The sequence below is a fragment of the Silurus aristotelis genome (genome assembly GCF_946808225.1).
Source record: "Silurus aristotelis genome assembly, chromosome: 13".
Classification (NCBI taxonomy): Eukaryota; Metazoa; Chordata; class Actinopteri; order Siluriformes; family Siluridae; genus Silurus; species Silurus aristotelis.
The window spans coordinates 11392487-11407716 of NC_139586.1; the positions used below are offsets into that span (position 1 = coordinate 11392487).

Consider the following 15230-nt stretch of genomic DNA (forward strand, 5'->3'; position numbering starts at 1 on the left):
CACTTTCTCCTCTCAGTCTAGACCGAGTCAGAGTTAAACCCTGGGTTTAATTATGGCATAAGTATCAAGTTCCACTTTCAAAACCTCATCGTCTTTTCCTCATTAATAAACTAGGTGAAGGTTCTGCATGTTGTGTGATGTTCAAGCTGGAGTCAGCACCTGAGATGCTTGTGTTCAGATGCAGGAGAAAGAGGATAAAATGTGTTCTGTCTGTGCTTTGAGGCTTTTCTAAACAGCTGTCAACCTGGACAAATCCCTGGTGCTGGATACGTTCTGGTCCAGGCAGAAGATTGTTTTTTTTCTATGTGTATTTATAAAAGCCCGTGCTCCTGGGCCTCTTCCCTAAGAGTAGTTCAGAAATACGACTGAATCGGATTGGGAAACAATTTTTTACAATGTTTTTTGGATCTCTGTGGCATCGTTTTGTGTGTGTGTGTATGTGAATCAGTCCATCACGTCTCACAGCAGCTGTACGCTCCACAAACAATACCCCTGATTTCTTGCTCACGGAGATTCAACTGAAGAAGCCAGATGGAACCAATTCCTAAAGCCATTTTCATGCCATTTCTTCCATTACTTTCAGCTGTTTATACTCGGTCTGATTTCTTCAACAAACACAAAATGGACGATCTGCACTTAGAAAGTATAAAGTAAAACTGCAAAAGGCAAAATTGTGAGCAAAAAAAAGACTAAAAAAATTAAGCGTTAAAGAGCCCCTGAATTAGTCGGGGCACCAGTCCTTAGATGTTCATATGCTGCAGCTTCCTGCACTGAACACTAATGTAAGTTCCTATCACCCCAGTAGAAAATGGAGTGCTATATAATAATAAAATAAAACATCTTCCTCATATTATTTACTGACCAAACCAAAAACACCACGGTCCTGCTTACACGTTTTCTACTGGTTAACAAAATCTTTCCAGGGCTTAGACACAAAAACATTGGCTCGAGCAAGATCAGGTGTGTTACGCTAATGCCTGAATTTATTATAATAACTATAAAAAAAATAGGTTTGTATGACAAACAGTTTGATATGCTATATGATAAAGTGGGTCATATCATGTCAGATCATCTTTTAGGAAACAAAATGCATCTCTACAACTTCTGAAAGTGAATTACAATGTTTTATTGTAGCATTATATGAAAAGAGGTGAGCAGAAAGCAGACCGAAGACGGAAAGTGATCAAGCATTTCCTGTCTATTAACAAAGAAAGATAAACTGTATTTACATATTGTTATATCAGGTGATATTATCGATCAAATACTACCATCAAACAAATGTGTTCGTCTCAGTGGCTCGTTTACAGAAAAAATGAGATAGCCAATGATATTTGAGGTTACATTAATGCCAGCTGGCTCCTGGGACAAGCGATAGAAAAAAAATCAATGAAATAAGGAGCTCAGGAGTGTGGAAGATCATTTCGCTTGTGCATACGGATTATTTGTTTGACTTTCTGTTTGAATTTCTCAGTTATCGCAAGCATTTGCTATACACATATTGGAATTTTTTTTTATTTTAATAATTTTGTATGCCTGATTGCCCATTTTTCCTGCTTTTAACACATCAACTTTGAGGACAAAATATTCACTTGCTTCCTAATATATCTTACCCACTAACAGGTGACATGATGAAAAGATAATTAATGTTATTCACTTTACCCCTCATAATATTATACTGTCATAATATTATGCATGTTTGATGTATATATTTGTTTGCAGTTAAGTTTGTTTGAGTAGATGGGTCAATGGACGTTTGCCCCCAGATTTCAGAGTTGAATGCACTTTGCTCACTGAAGGTTCATTTAAAAAAAAAGTTCAGGAGTAACATCTACTAGGAACAATTTCATCTTTCACGTACTGCGTCCTTTCCGCCTTAATTAAATCTGACTTTCATCTTTGTTCTATCTATGAATGCAATGATTGAGACGCAGGTAAAAAAAATTATTCGAGAGATACTTGACTAAAAAATGAGATAGGAACAGGAACATGTATATCAACAATATTAGCAATCAAACATTTCACATATAAAGCTAAAAGAAAAAAGATCATCACTTAGAGCACTGGAGCTGAATTAAAAAAGGTGTTGAAAATGTCTACCCCGATGTACAGTGGTGTTGATCTACATCACTTATTTCTTATGAGGGAATTCCATATTAGATGAAAACAAAGACATACATTTTATGTTTATTTCAAATCGGGCCACTAACATCATAAACAACACAAGTAGCCTAAGTTATAAACATATACACTACATGGACAAAAGTATTTGGAAACCTAATTTTTCAGCAGTGTGTGATTCCTCCCCAAACTGTTATTAAAGTCACACAAACGTGTACGATGCATTTTTAGTTGTAATAGAATTTAATTTCCTTTTCACTTGAAGTAAAAGACCCAAACCTGGGCAGGCGGTAGCTCATTGGGTAAGGCATTGGACTTTGGATCGAAAGATCACAAGTTCAAATCCCACCGCCAAGCTGCCACTGCTGGGCCCTTGAGTAAGGCCCTTAACCCTCCCCTGCTCAGTTGTAAGTCGCTCTGGATAAGTGCGTCGGCCAAAATGCCATAAATGTAAACCTGTTCCAGCATGACAATGCCCCTGTGCACAAACCAGCTCCCTGAAGATATGATTTATATGGGTTGGAGTGGAAGATTTTGACTGACCTCAACCCTATTGAACACCTCTGGGATGAATTGGAACAATAAATGCACCCCAGGCCTTATCACTCTACTTCACAACCTCACCATACTCACACCCTTGTGGCTGAATAATTACAAATCTCCACAAGCACTCTTCAAAATCTGGTGGAACGTCTTCCCTGAAGAGTGGATGTCTGATGGGGCCTAAATGTGGAACGGGATGATTAAAAAGCACATAGGAATCATTTAGTCATGTGTTTGTTAATGTTCATGAACACTATTTCAACCAGAGAAATACAAAAGACCTGTTAGAGTAATACTACATTTTTTCACTAGGTTATTCGCTCTAATAAAGATCATTCTTATAATGGTGTTGTTTTCTCTTTTGATACCAAGTGATGAATTCTTTCATAAGAACGAAGAAGAAAAGCTTATAGCAAAATCATCCCAAACTATATTCAAACTCTACAAGACAGCTATTTCAACCTTTTCAGCCCATTTTATCCTTTATTACCAAATCACACAATTCATTCACATTCCACAGACTTTTTTTTTTTTTTTTTTTTTTTTTAGCTCGGGACGAGATACGACACGCCTCGTCCCACCGGCTGCAGAGTAAATTAACAATCACTTTTCTGCTTTTGGCTTCACGCAATCATGAGTTCAATCTTTCATCCCCCGAAGCAAGTCGTCACTGGTTTGGTTATAAAACGTGTTTAAAAGACAAATGTCAATTCAGGACAAAGTACACACGTTTCTCAACCATCATTATTTATCGCCTCATAGTGATGTCATAATAAATGCAAAGCAGATGCTTGATTACAAAGCTGACTAGGAAGTGAACGAATTTTGATAAAAAAGATGCGACGCGTTTTTTAAAAAAGATAACGGGTGTAGGTGTGAGACACGAATCCACACAGGCTTTGAACTCGTTAAGCAAGTCATTATGCAAGCATGTTCATATCAATGTATTTCCTTCTGAAACAGGAAATCAAAATTAATGGCTTGATATCTGATCTTACAACAGGACACATTCCTGTCTAATCTAAACACATCAAGATAGCTAAGTATGAAGCGTCTTATAGCAGGACTGAAGAGATGATGGACTGAAGAGTTCTCATCCACACCTTCATCCATTGATCCTATGATTCCTAAGGTGGAATGCTGTATGTGAAGACTCTTAACCAAAAACACACAGAGGAATAGTGTTTACTAATAACGAGCTGCTACTGTAGAACAAGATTACATTTTGGAGCATCCTAGAGAGCATTTATGATTCTGAAAAGATTTGTTTTTCTAGATATACACTGGTATCTATGTCTATAACAATAAGGGTTAGAGGTACAATGCACAAGGCTATGAAACAGCTTTGAAAGCACTTCAGAGATAAGATCAGATCAGAGAAAACATGTATATTTTGAGATTTCGTAGTGGTTAAGTGAGTGATGACATCTTGTCCTCGTCCATATTGCACAATCGCTGGACGGAGAACAGAAGGCCTGCGTGTCTGAGCTGGCGATCCACGCCAATGAGAAGGAAAGGAAAGAGAAGGAAAAGGCATTGTTTCTCTGCACACAAAGACGGCCTGTTCACAAAGTTCAAGAGTGAAAAAAAAGGGTTAGCAGCTGCAGGGGGCTTCGGCTTAAAGCGTTACTCTCACTGCACACACTGCACACATGATACACACATTACACACACACGATACACACTTCACACACACACACATGATACACGAACACCTTAAATCAAATGTCAGGGAATACATTAATAATAAAGTGATGTTGCCTGATTGCATGTCATTCTGTTTTATTGCAATCAGAAAAAAATCTAACTTCTTCAAAATAATGTCTATCAAAGAGAATATTGCAATAAGAAAGTTATTACTATTTAATAACTGTGTCAATTATAGAGTTCAAGCTTGTAAAAAAACAACTAACAGCATAGAGCAGCTATTCGCTCGGATGTGCGCATGCGCAGTGATAACTCAACAGCTCCGTGTTGATTGCGATAACTCCCAACACAAACGGCAGGACAATATAAACTAAAAACGTTATACCGCGACATAAAAACGACGCTAACACACCAGCCAGACATTTTCCCCGTGTTTCCCCGCTGTTCTATATGGTTGTTTTAGGTATATTCAGTTGCTTGACACAGACAAATTTGTTTCTGGGAAACTCGGGTATTTCTGAGGGAAAAAAAAAAAAAAAACTAAATCAAAACGAAGTGGGAAAAAAATAAAATGGTTTCGTTTTTACCTCCGAGAAGCGTTTTGTTATCCGAGTCATGGTGTCTAGTTGGTCAGAAACACGGTTAAAGAGGTGAAAAGTGTCGATGAGAAGAAGCCGGTCCTGAGGGAAACTCTCTCCACACGCTCATGTTCTCTGAGGCGGACAAAAGCCTCCGCGCCGCTCGCGCCCACTGTCTCGTGCTGAAGGCTGAGCTTGTTGCTGTAGCGACGAAGTGTTTTTTTTTTTTTTTTTTTTGCCCCACTCCCCTCCTCCTCCTCCTCCTCCCGATCCTTAATACACCCTACTTTACCCCCAGTTTTGAGTTTTCTCACTCCCACACAAACCGAGCTGCATTTCACACAATCACCACCACACACATCCTAAAACTCAGAAATAAAGTCCAGCTGCAGCTCCTCACACCAAAGAAGCTCTAGACCTGCTCCTAAGGGGCAAAAGAAGCTTTAGGCTGCAGCTTTACAAAAGAAGCCCCAGGCTGGGCAAAATAATCTCCAGCTTGATAGAAAGTCATAAAAAATAGAAGTCATCGAGAGGATAGACGAAGCCCCAGAGGCTGGACCAAAGTAGGTGGACAGAAGTGTAGCCAAGTTGGACAGAACAAGCTTCGGGCTGGACAGAAGACACTGAACAGAAGTCCTGTTACAGATAGAAGAAGCCCTGAGCGGGACAGAAATATACTATGCCATTCAATAATATATACAAAAATGCTCAGTTGCATCGTTATAAGAGGAATAAAACACAACAATTCCTCTTCATCACACCACCCAGTGATGTTCATATTTCTCTCCTCACTAGAATCATCTACAACACAGGGTCAGGTTTTAAAGTTGATTGAAACATTTTTATTGATCACAAATTTTATTTATTTTTTTACTTTAACCCTAACTTTCTTTTACAATGTGACCAAACACTTTCTATAAATAATCCCATTGTCTCTCTTCGCTTTAAGCAGGCAGAAGGAATTCTTCAGGATCTATATTTAGTTTTCTGGCCCAGAGTGCTGTGGAAGTCCACGCCTGCTGAACACGACCACAGAAGCGCAGAACCAGAGAGCCGATTTGCTCTTTACCCATGCATATGCTCCAGGTTCTCCAGCAGGCTAACACATTGCTAACAGCTGAATAAACTTAGTTCACGACTTTTGTAAGTGGACAGAATCATCACAAACACACTTGCTAGCCGCAGATCAGACAGACTGCCAAGAGAGATGCTGGCCTCACCCTGGACATCCGACTGCACTCTGACCCAGAATTTATTCCTGTGCGTGTGTATATGCATTGGTGGGAAAGGAAATAAATAATGCCATTTCTGTTTTCCGAATCTTGAGAATCTGCCCGAATAAAAGCTTGTTTTTTTTCCGAAATGTAAAATGGCTCAGAAAGTATAGAGTGATCCAGAGAGAACCATTATACTGCACTGTAATGTTTTATTACAACCAAAATCACAGGCTTTAACAGTTTCATTATGTCAAACCCATGAACTAAAAGTTGAGGTAAAATCCTGGCTCTTTGTCTACGCTCTGAGACTCGCTCGGTGTACACCGCTCATCTGTAATTTTCACTCTCTGATGACAACATGGGCTTCTGAGCCTTTTAATGCACTCACAAATTAGAGCTGAACTTGTGCAATTACAAGACTTTGACAAAACACTCAAAATAATGATTAGCTTTATAAAGACAGAATTATGGATAAGGCTGCATAATGACCATGGTTTACGAGTTACAAAAAAAAAACAACTGTCAGGAAATGTGGTGAAGAGCATTTTTGATGTGGTTTCTTAAAGAATAAAGTAAAAGAACATGTAAAAAAGTCTTTAGGTAATGTCTGATCTGTGTCTGATTGGATTTTATTTTAAAATAGTGCCTAAATAAAAAAGTTCATAAAAATACTAATACTAATAGAAATTTCTAAATTAAAACCTTATCTTATTACTTGGTTATCTTAGATCAGTAACTACAGCGGATTATTTCCTACTGTGGCAGCCCGCTGCACAGCATGGCCGAGCGCCGGTTTGTGAATGAAGGGCGAGGCCGGGGGAGACAAGTGGTAAGAATCCCACATCTGTTAGGAACGTATCTAATCAGTGTTCTTTTTTGCAGTGAGTGGGGGAAAAGAATAAGAGGAGTACGCTAGGGAGAGAGATACAGAAAGATGTGTGTGTGTGTGTGTGTGTGTGTGTGTGTGTGTGTGTGTGTGTGTGTGTGTGTGTGTGTGTGTGTGTGTGTGTGTGTGTGTGTGTGCGTGTGCGAAAGTGCAAAAATCAAATAAAGAAAACTGGTTCTATTGAAACAGGTCACCACCCCTCTGTTCTTCCCTCCCCTAAACCGTTCGCTCTTCTACACTGGTGCCAAAACCCAGAAGGAAAGCAGGGTACGCCCCAATGGAGAATTCAACGCTGGGTGAGCCAGTAAAGGAGCTCATCGATCTCCAGCAGACCCAACACCTCCTTTGTGGAGAGGCTTAGCTCGCCGCCCATCAACTGCCGATAGCAACTGAAATACCGCACCCTGAATATTGCCCGCCCAGCTGTTCATGATCGCTCAGCAGCTCCACAACGCCTGCAGGAAGTGGCTGCTGGACAAGGACCTGAGTGTCGACGAGATCCTTAGACCTCACCGAGCACGGCAGAGTGGGTCCAGTGACAGCGTCCGGCATTGGTGGATAAGATGGTCCAGCTGGTTGAAGACCACATGGCTGCATACCCTGGGGCCGGCAAACCCTTGAATTTCACCTCTACCTCTCTCTCGCGTTCTTGCCCTGTTCATTCCCTCTTCCCTTCCATTCCCCTCTCTCAGAAACGGGGGCTTATCCCCGCCGAAGCCGATCGCTCGTCATCGGGCACCTCTCCTTCCCTTTCCTACGTTTCATCTCCCTGTATCTGTGTCTTTTGTCCCACAAGTGGGTGACTCTGACCATACAGGTGCAGAGTGAAACCTGGACCAGCAGACTGGTACCCTACACACCAGGCATTGGTGGATACGGGCTGTGTGCAGACCACCATCCACCAAAGCCTGTATCTGTGTTAGGCTTTCAATACTGTGCCCATCCAATATTCCTGAGAATAAATTGGCCGACCTTTCCGCAGCTTTTGAGGGGAATGTGTGTGTGGGTCCTGCTACAAGGCGAAGCAGGCAGTTGTACCGAGTGACACAGCACACTAGAACCAAGGATAAAATGACCCAGTTGTTTGACCCAAAGAGACGCAGGAGCTTCTGTTTCATGCGGCTCACCATAACCTAATGGCCGGACACCTGGGACATGAGAAAACCTTGGACCGCCTAGTGACCCGATTTTATTGGCCAGGCATTCGTGGCAATGTGTGTTGATGGTGTGCGGCATGTCACAAATGTCAGCTGGTGAACCCGCCGGCCATCCCAAACGCACATTTGCACACATTACCCCTAATCGAGGTCCCCTTCGAAAGAATTGGAATGGACCTCATCGGGCCAATAGAGTGGTCTGCACAAGGGTATCGGTTTGTGTTAGTTTTGGTTGACTACGCAACGCAATATCTCTTCGCAACATCTCAGCACATATGGTTGCAGATTCACTCACCCATGTTATCTCTCAGGTCGGATTCCCAAAAGAGATCCTGACTGATCAAGGCACGTCTTCCATGTCCCGTACACCACACAAACTTTAAGGATTATTGGGGATTAAATTAATCCCGTAGTAGCATCTATGATCCTCAGACCGGCGGCTTAGTGGAGCGCTTTAATCGAACCCTCAATAATATGATTTGGAACTTGAGATGAGATGCACAAAACTGGGATAAATGGCTGAAACCCGCAGTATGAACCGTTCGCTCTCCTACATCTACATTCACAGAAACCTAAAACAGTAATATGAGAAGAGAAAAAACATTGAACAAAAAAGTGAACTGCTTCTGAAATCAGGCTTTTTTTCACATCAGTGCACTAAGGTGAACATTCACACACCTTACTCTTTAACTCCTCACATCTCACTCACACTTCACTTCTAACATCTGTCATTCTCATCCTCACTCCTCATCTCAGATTATCAAATCCAGACGAAAAAGCTCAATTGACCAGGTTAACTGAGTGTGTTAAAGAATTAAAATATTGGATGACACAGTACACAGAAGCTCCAGCAATTCAACCTGCATTTAGAGGGATGTTCTGTAACTACTTATTCAAATTAAAAGACCTGGGACTTATTTTAGACAGCAACTTGTCTTTGAAAAATCGTATCACCTACATTACAAAAACAGCCTTATTTCACCTTAGAAATATTGCTAAGATAAGAAACATGTTGTCTACATCTGATGCAGAGAAGCTCTTCCATGCATTCATGACCTCCAGACTGGACTATTGTCCTGCATCATTAATAAACAAGCTACAGTTAGTCCAGAGTGCAGCAGCCAGTGTTCTCTCAAGGTCGAGAAAATATTACCATATAAACCCAATCTTATCATCCCTACACTGGCTACCTGTTGAGTTTTGAACCGACTACAAACTACTGCTACTTACCTACAAAACACTAAATGCTTCCGCTCCCATGTATCTATTCAGTCTTCTAACACGCTACAATCTGTCGCTCTCCTTGAGATCTCAAAACTCTGGACTATTTGTAGGTCCTAGAAGTCCACTAAAGGTGGTAGAGCATTCTCACATTTAGCTTATAAACTTTGGAATAATCTTCCTGACAGTGTTCGGGGCTCAGACACACTCTCCTAGTTTAAGTGCAGATTAAAGACATTTTTTTTTTTGTGCTTGTTAATATTATGAACAACAGCTACTCTAATTCCTTTCCACTGCCTCTCTCTCTTTACCCATCCTGAGGCATCCCGAGGTATGGGCCTTCAAAGAAGTAGATGCCGACCTCGCAAGCATCCCGAACCATCTAGAAACGTACTAGGGCCATTTGGATTCGACTTCATGTGGAGTTTGGATATTAAACATCTTAGAGTGTTTAAAGGATCCGGCATGGAGAAGCTGGTGTTGAATCTATGATGATCCCCACTCTACACACTTCGCTCCTCACTTATCACTTCTCACTCATCACTCCTCACTCTACACACTAAACTCCTCACTCCTCACTCTACACTTCGCTCATCACATATTACTCCTCACTCTACACACTTCGGTCCTCACTGATCACTTCTCACTCATCACTCCTCACTCTACACACTTCGCTCATCACTCATTACTCTACACACTTCGGTCCTCACTGATCACTTCTCACTCATCACTCCTCACTCTACACATTTCGGTCCTCACTGATCACTTCTCACTCATCACTCCTCACTCTACACACTTCGGTCCTCACTAATCACTTCTCACACATCACTCCTCACTCTACACACTTCGCTCCTCACTGATCACTTCTCACTCATCACTCTTCACTCTACACACTTCACTCCTCACTCTACACACTTCGCTCCTCACTCATCACTTCTCACTCATCACTCCTCACTCTACACACTTCGCTTCTCACTCATCACTTCTCACTCATCACTCCTCAGTCTACACACTTCACTCACCACTCATCACTTCTCACTCATCACTTCTCACTTATCACTCCTCAGTCTACACACTTCACTCATCACTCATCACTTCTCACTCATCACTCCTCACTCTACACACTTTGCTCCTTACTCATTACTTTTCACTCAGCACTCCTCACTCTACACACTTCTCACTCATCACTCTACACATTTTGCTCCTCACTCACCACTTCTCACTCATCACTTCTCACTCTACACACTTCGCTCCTCACTCATCACTCCTCACTCTACACACTTCGCTCCTCACTCATCAATTCTCACTCATCACTCCTCACTCTACACACTTCGCTCCTCACTTATCACTTCTCACTCATCACTTCTCACTCTACACACTTCGCTCGTCACTCATCACAATTCACTCCTCATTCATAACAATTTATTCCTCACTCTTCACACCTCACTTCTCACTCATCACTCCTCACTCCACACACTCCGCTCCTCACTCACCACTTCTCACTCATCACTCCTCACTCTACACACTTCGCTCCTCACTCATCACTTCTCACTCATTACTCCTCACTCTACACACTTTACTCATCACTCCTCACTCTACACACTTCGGTCCTCACTCATCACTTCTCATTTATTACTCCTCACTCTACACACTTTGCTCCTTACTCATCACTTCTCATTTATCACTCCTCACTCTACACTTCGCTCATCACATATTACTCCTCACTCTACACACTTCGGTCCTCACTGATCACTTCTCACTCATCACTCCTCACTCTACACACTTCGCTCATCACTCATTACTCTACACACTTCGGTCCTCACTGATCACTTCTCACTCATCACTCCTCACTCTACACACTTCGGTCCTCACTGATCACTTCTCACTCATCACTCCTCACTCTACACACTTCGGTCCTCACTAATCACTTCTCACACATCACTCCTCACTCTACACACTTCGCTCCTCACTGATCACTTCTCACTCATCACTCTTCACTCTACACACTTCACTCCTCACTCTACACACTTCGCTCCTCACTCATCACTTCTCACTCATCACTCCTCACTCTACACACTTCGCTTCTCACTCATCACTTCTCACTCATCACTCCTCAGTCTACACACTTCACTCACCACTCATCACTTCTCACTCATCACTTCTCACTTATCACTCCTCAGTCTACACACTTCACTCATCACTCATCACTTCTCACTCATCACTCCTCACTCTACACACTTTGCTCCTTACTCATTACTTTTCACTTAGCACTCCTCACTCTACACACTTCTCACTCATCACTCTACACATTTTGCTCCTCACTCACCACTTCTCACTCATCACTTCTCACTCTACACACTTCGCTCCTCACTCATCACTCCTCACTCTACACACTTCGCTCCTCACTCATCAATTCTCACTCATCACTCCTCACTCTACACACTTCGCTCCTCACTTATCACTTCTCACTCATCACTTCTCACTCTACACACTTCGCTCGTCACTCATCACAATTCACTCCTCATTCATAACAATTTATTCCTCACTCTTCACACCTCACTTCTCACTCATCACTCCTCACTCCACACACTCCGCTCCTCACTCACCACTTCTCACTCATCACTCCTCACTCTACACACTTTGCTCCTCACTCATCACTTCTCACTCCTCACTCTACACACTTCGCTCCTCACTCATCACTTCTCACTCATTACTCCTCACTCTACACACTTCACTCATCACTCCTCACTCTACACACTTCGGTCCTCACTCATCACTTCTCATTCATTACTCCTCACTCTACACACTTTGCTCCTTACTCATCACTTCTCACTCATCACTCCTCACTCTACACACTTTGCTCCTTACTCATCACTTCTCACTCAGCACTCCTCACTCCTCACATTACACACTTCTCACTCATCACTCTACACATTTCGCTCCTCACTCATCACTTCTCACTCATCACTCCTCACTCTACACACTTCTCTCCTTACTCATCACTATTCACTCTACACACTTCGCTCCTCACTCACCACTTCTCACTCCTCACTCTACACACTTCGCTCCTCACTCACCACTTCTCACTCATCACTTCTCACTCTACACACTTTGCTCATCACTCATCACTTCTCACTCATCACTCCTCACTCTACATACTTCGCTCCTCACTCATCACTTCTCACTCATCACTTCTCACTCTACACACTTCGCTCCTCACTCATCAGTTCTCACTTATCACTCCTCACTCTACACACTTTGCTCCTTACTCATTACTTTTCACTCAGCACTCCTCACTCTACACACTTCTCACTCATCACTCTACACATTTTGCTCCTCACTCACCACTTCTCACTCATCACTTCTCACTCTACACACTTCGCTCCTCACTCATCACTCCTCACTCTTTACACTTCGCTCCTCACTCATCAATTCTCACTCATCACTCCTCACTCTACACACTTCGCTTCTCACTTATCACTTCTCACTCATCACTTCTCACTCTACACACTTCGCTCGTCACTCATCACAATTCACTCCTCATTCATAACAATTTATTCCTCACTCTTCACACCTCACTTCTCACTTATCACTCCTCACTCCACACACTCCGCTCCTCACTCACCACTTCTCACTCATCACTCCTCACTCTACACACTTTGCTCCTCACTCATCACTTCTCACTCCTCACTCTACACACTTCGCTCCTCACTCATCACTTCTCACTCATTACTCCTCACTCTACACACTTCACTCATCACTCCTCACTCTACACACTTCGGTCCTCACTCATCACTTCTCATTCATTACTCCTCACTCTACACACTTTGCTCCTTACTCATCACTTCTCACTCATCACTCCTCACTCTACACACTTCGCTCCTTACTCATCACTTCTCACTCAGCACTCCTCACATTACACACTTCTCACTCCTCACTCTACACATTTCGCTCCTCACTCATCACTTCTCACTCATCACTCCTCACTCTACACACTTCTCTCCTTACTCATCACTATTCACTCTACACACTTCGCTCCTCACTCACCACTTCTCACTCCTCACTCTACACACTTCGCTCCTCACTCACCACTTCTCACTCATCACTTCTCACTCTACACACTTTGCTCATCACTCATCACTTCTCACTCATCACTCCTCACTCTACATACTTCGCTCCTCACTCATCACTTCTCACTCATCACTTCTCACTCTACACACTTCGCTCCTCACTCATCAGTTCTCACTTATCACTCCTCACTCTACACACTTTGCTTTTCACTCATCACTTCTCACTCATCACTTCTCACTCATCACTCTTCACTCTACACACTTTGCTTTTCACTCATCACTTCTCACTCATCACTCTTCACTCTACACACGTCGCTCCTAACTCATCACTTCTCATTCCACACTCTACATACTTCCCTCCTCACTCATCACTTCTCACTCATCACTCCTCACTCTACACGCTTTGCTCCTCACTCATCAGTTCTCACTTATCACTCCTCAGTCTACACACTTTGCTTTTCACTCATCACTTCTCACTCATTACTTCTCACTCATCACTCTTCACTCTACACACTTCGCTCCTCACTCATCACTTCTCACTCATCACGCCTCATTTTAAACACTTCGCTCCTTACTCATCACTTCTCACTCATCACTTCTCACTCTACACACTTCGCTCGTCACTCATCACAATTCACTCCTCATTCATAACAATTAATTCCTCACTCTTCACACCTCACTTCTCACTCATCACTTCTCACTCATCACTTCTCACTCATCACTCTTCACTCTACACACTTCGCTCCTCACTCATCACTTCTCACTCATCACGCCTCATTTTAAACACTTCGCTCCTTACTCATCACTTCTCACTCATCACTTCTCACTCTACACACTTCGCTCGTCACTCATCACAATTCACTCCTCATTCATAACAATTAATTCCTCACTCTTCACACCTCACTTCTCACCCATCACTTCTTACTCTTCACACTTTATTCCTTACTCCCACGTCTCACTCACGTTTAGTTACAAAAACCACAGGGTCGACAAGACCTCATACATGCAGTGGCTCATGTTGTCATGCACATGACATCGGCACGCCTTATTTACAACGTGATCTTAATTTCAAAACGTGTACAGATGCGGTTAGAAACTGCTGTCTAAGAAGCAGGACTAAACAGCTGAGAAGCACATCTGCGGGCAATGCGAGTTCAGCAAAACTATTTGAGAACCACAAGAATCTTACAAGATAATAAATACAGAATGTTCCAACATCTAATCAGATTTAATCAAAGCATCCAGAAATGTCGGCGAGAACAGACTATGCTTACATTCCATGTTTATCGTCTAAAAAGTACAGATTAAATTATTAATTTTTTTATAAATATATTTATATTTTTTAACCAGTAAAATCAAACTGAGATGTATTTCCTTTACAAGACCAAAAATAAAACATCAGAGCTACAATCAACAATATTTTCAGGACAAGTAACAATTCTAAACTTTGAAACAATGCTGATTCGAGTAAAAAAAAAAAAACCCACAAATAAAAACAAAACAACCAAGCAAAAAAAATAAATGAAGTGGCACGAAACCAAGAATGTGAATGTATTACAATGGTCCAATCTTTAATTAAAAATCTGTGGCAAGACTCTTCATACAATCTGGCAGGAATTATGCAATTCTTTACCACAAAATCTAGGCACAAAAGTAAGGATCCAGATGTGCAATGCTGGTGTGTGTGTGTGTGTGTGTGTGTGTGTGTGTGTGTGTGTGTGTGTGTGTGTGTGTGAATATTTATGATTGTAGTGATTGATATAAAAAATGCACTGTGGGATTTTCTATAGAAT

The 15230-nt window shown here is 42.0% G+C and overlaps 1 protein-coding gene across 4 annotated transcripts in view; it reads right to left on the minus strand.

The window, feature by feature from the left end:
- The window catches only part of dennd2b (DENN domain containing 2B), a 65793-nt gene that overhangs the window by 47431 nt on the left and 3132 nt on the right, over positions 1-15230 (minus strand). Inside the window, exon 1 of one of the 4 annotated variants that reach the window (XM_083558435.1) lies at positions 4896-5101. The exons of 2 other annotated variants lie outside the window; for them this stretch is intronic. The gene's annotated coding sequence lies outside the window, so the exon portion shown is untranslated. Of the gene's footprint in view, positions 1-4895; positions 5102-15230 lie in introns of those variants that run through there. One more of the 4 variants, XM_083558438.1, reaches the window with a different exon arrangement.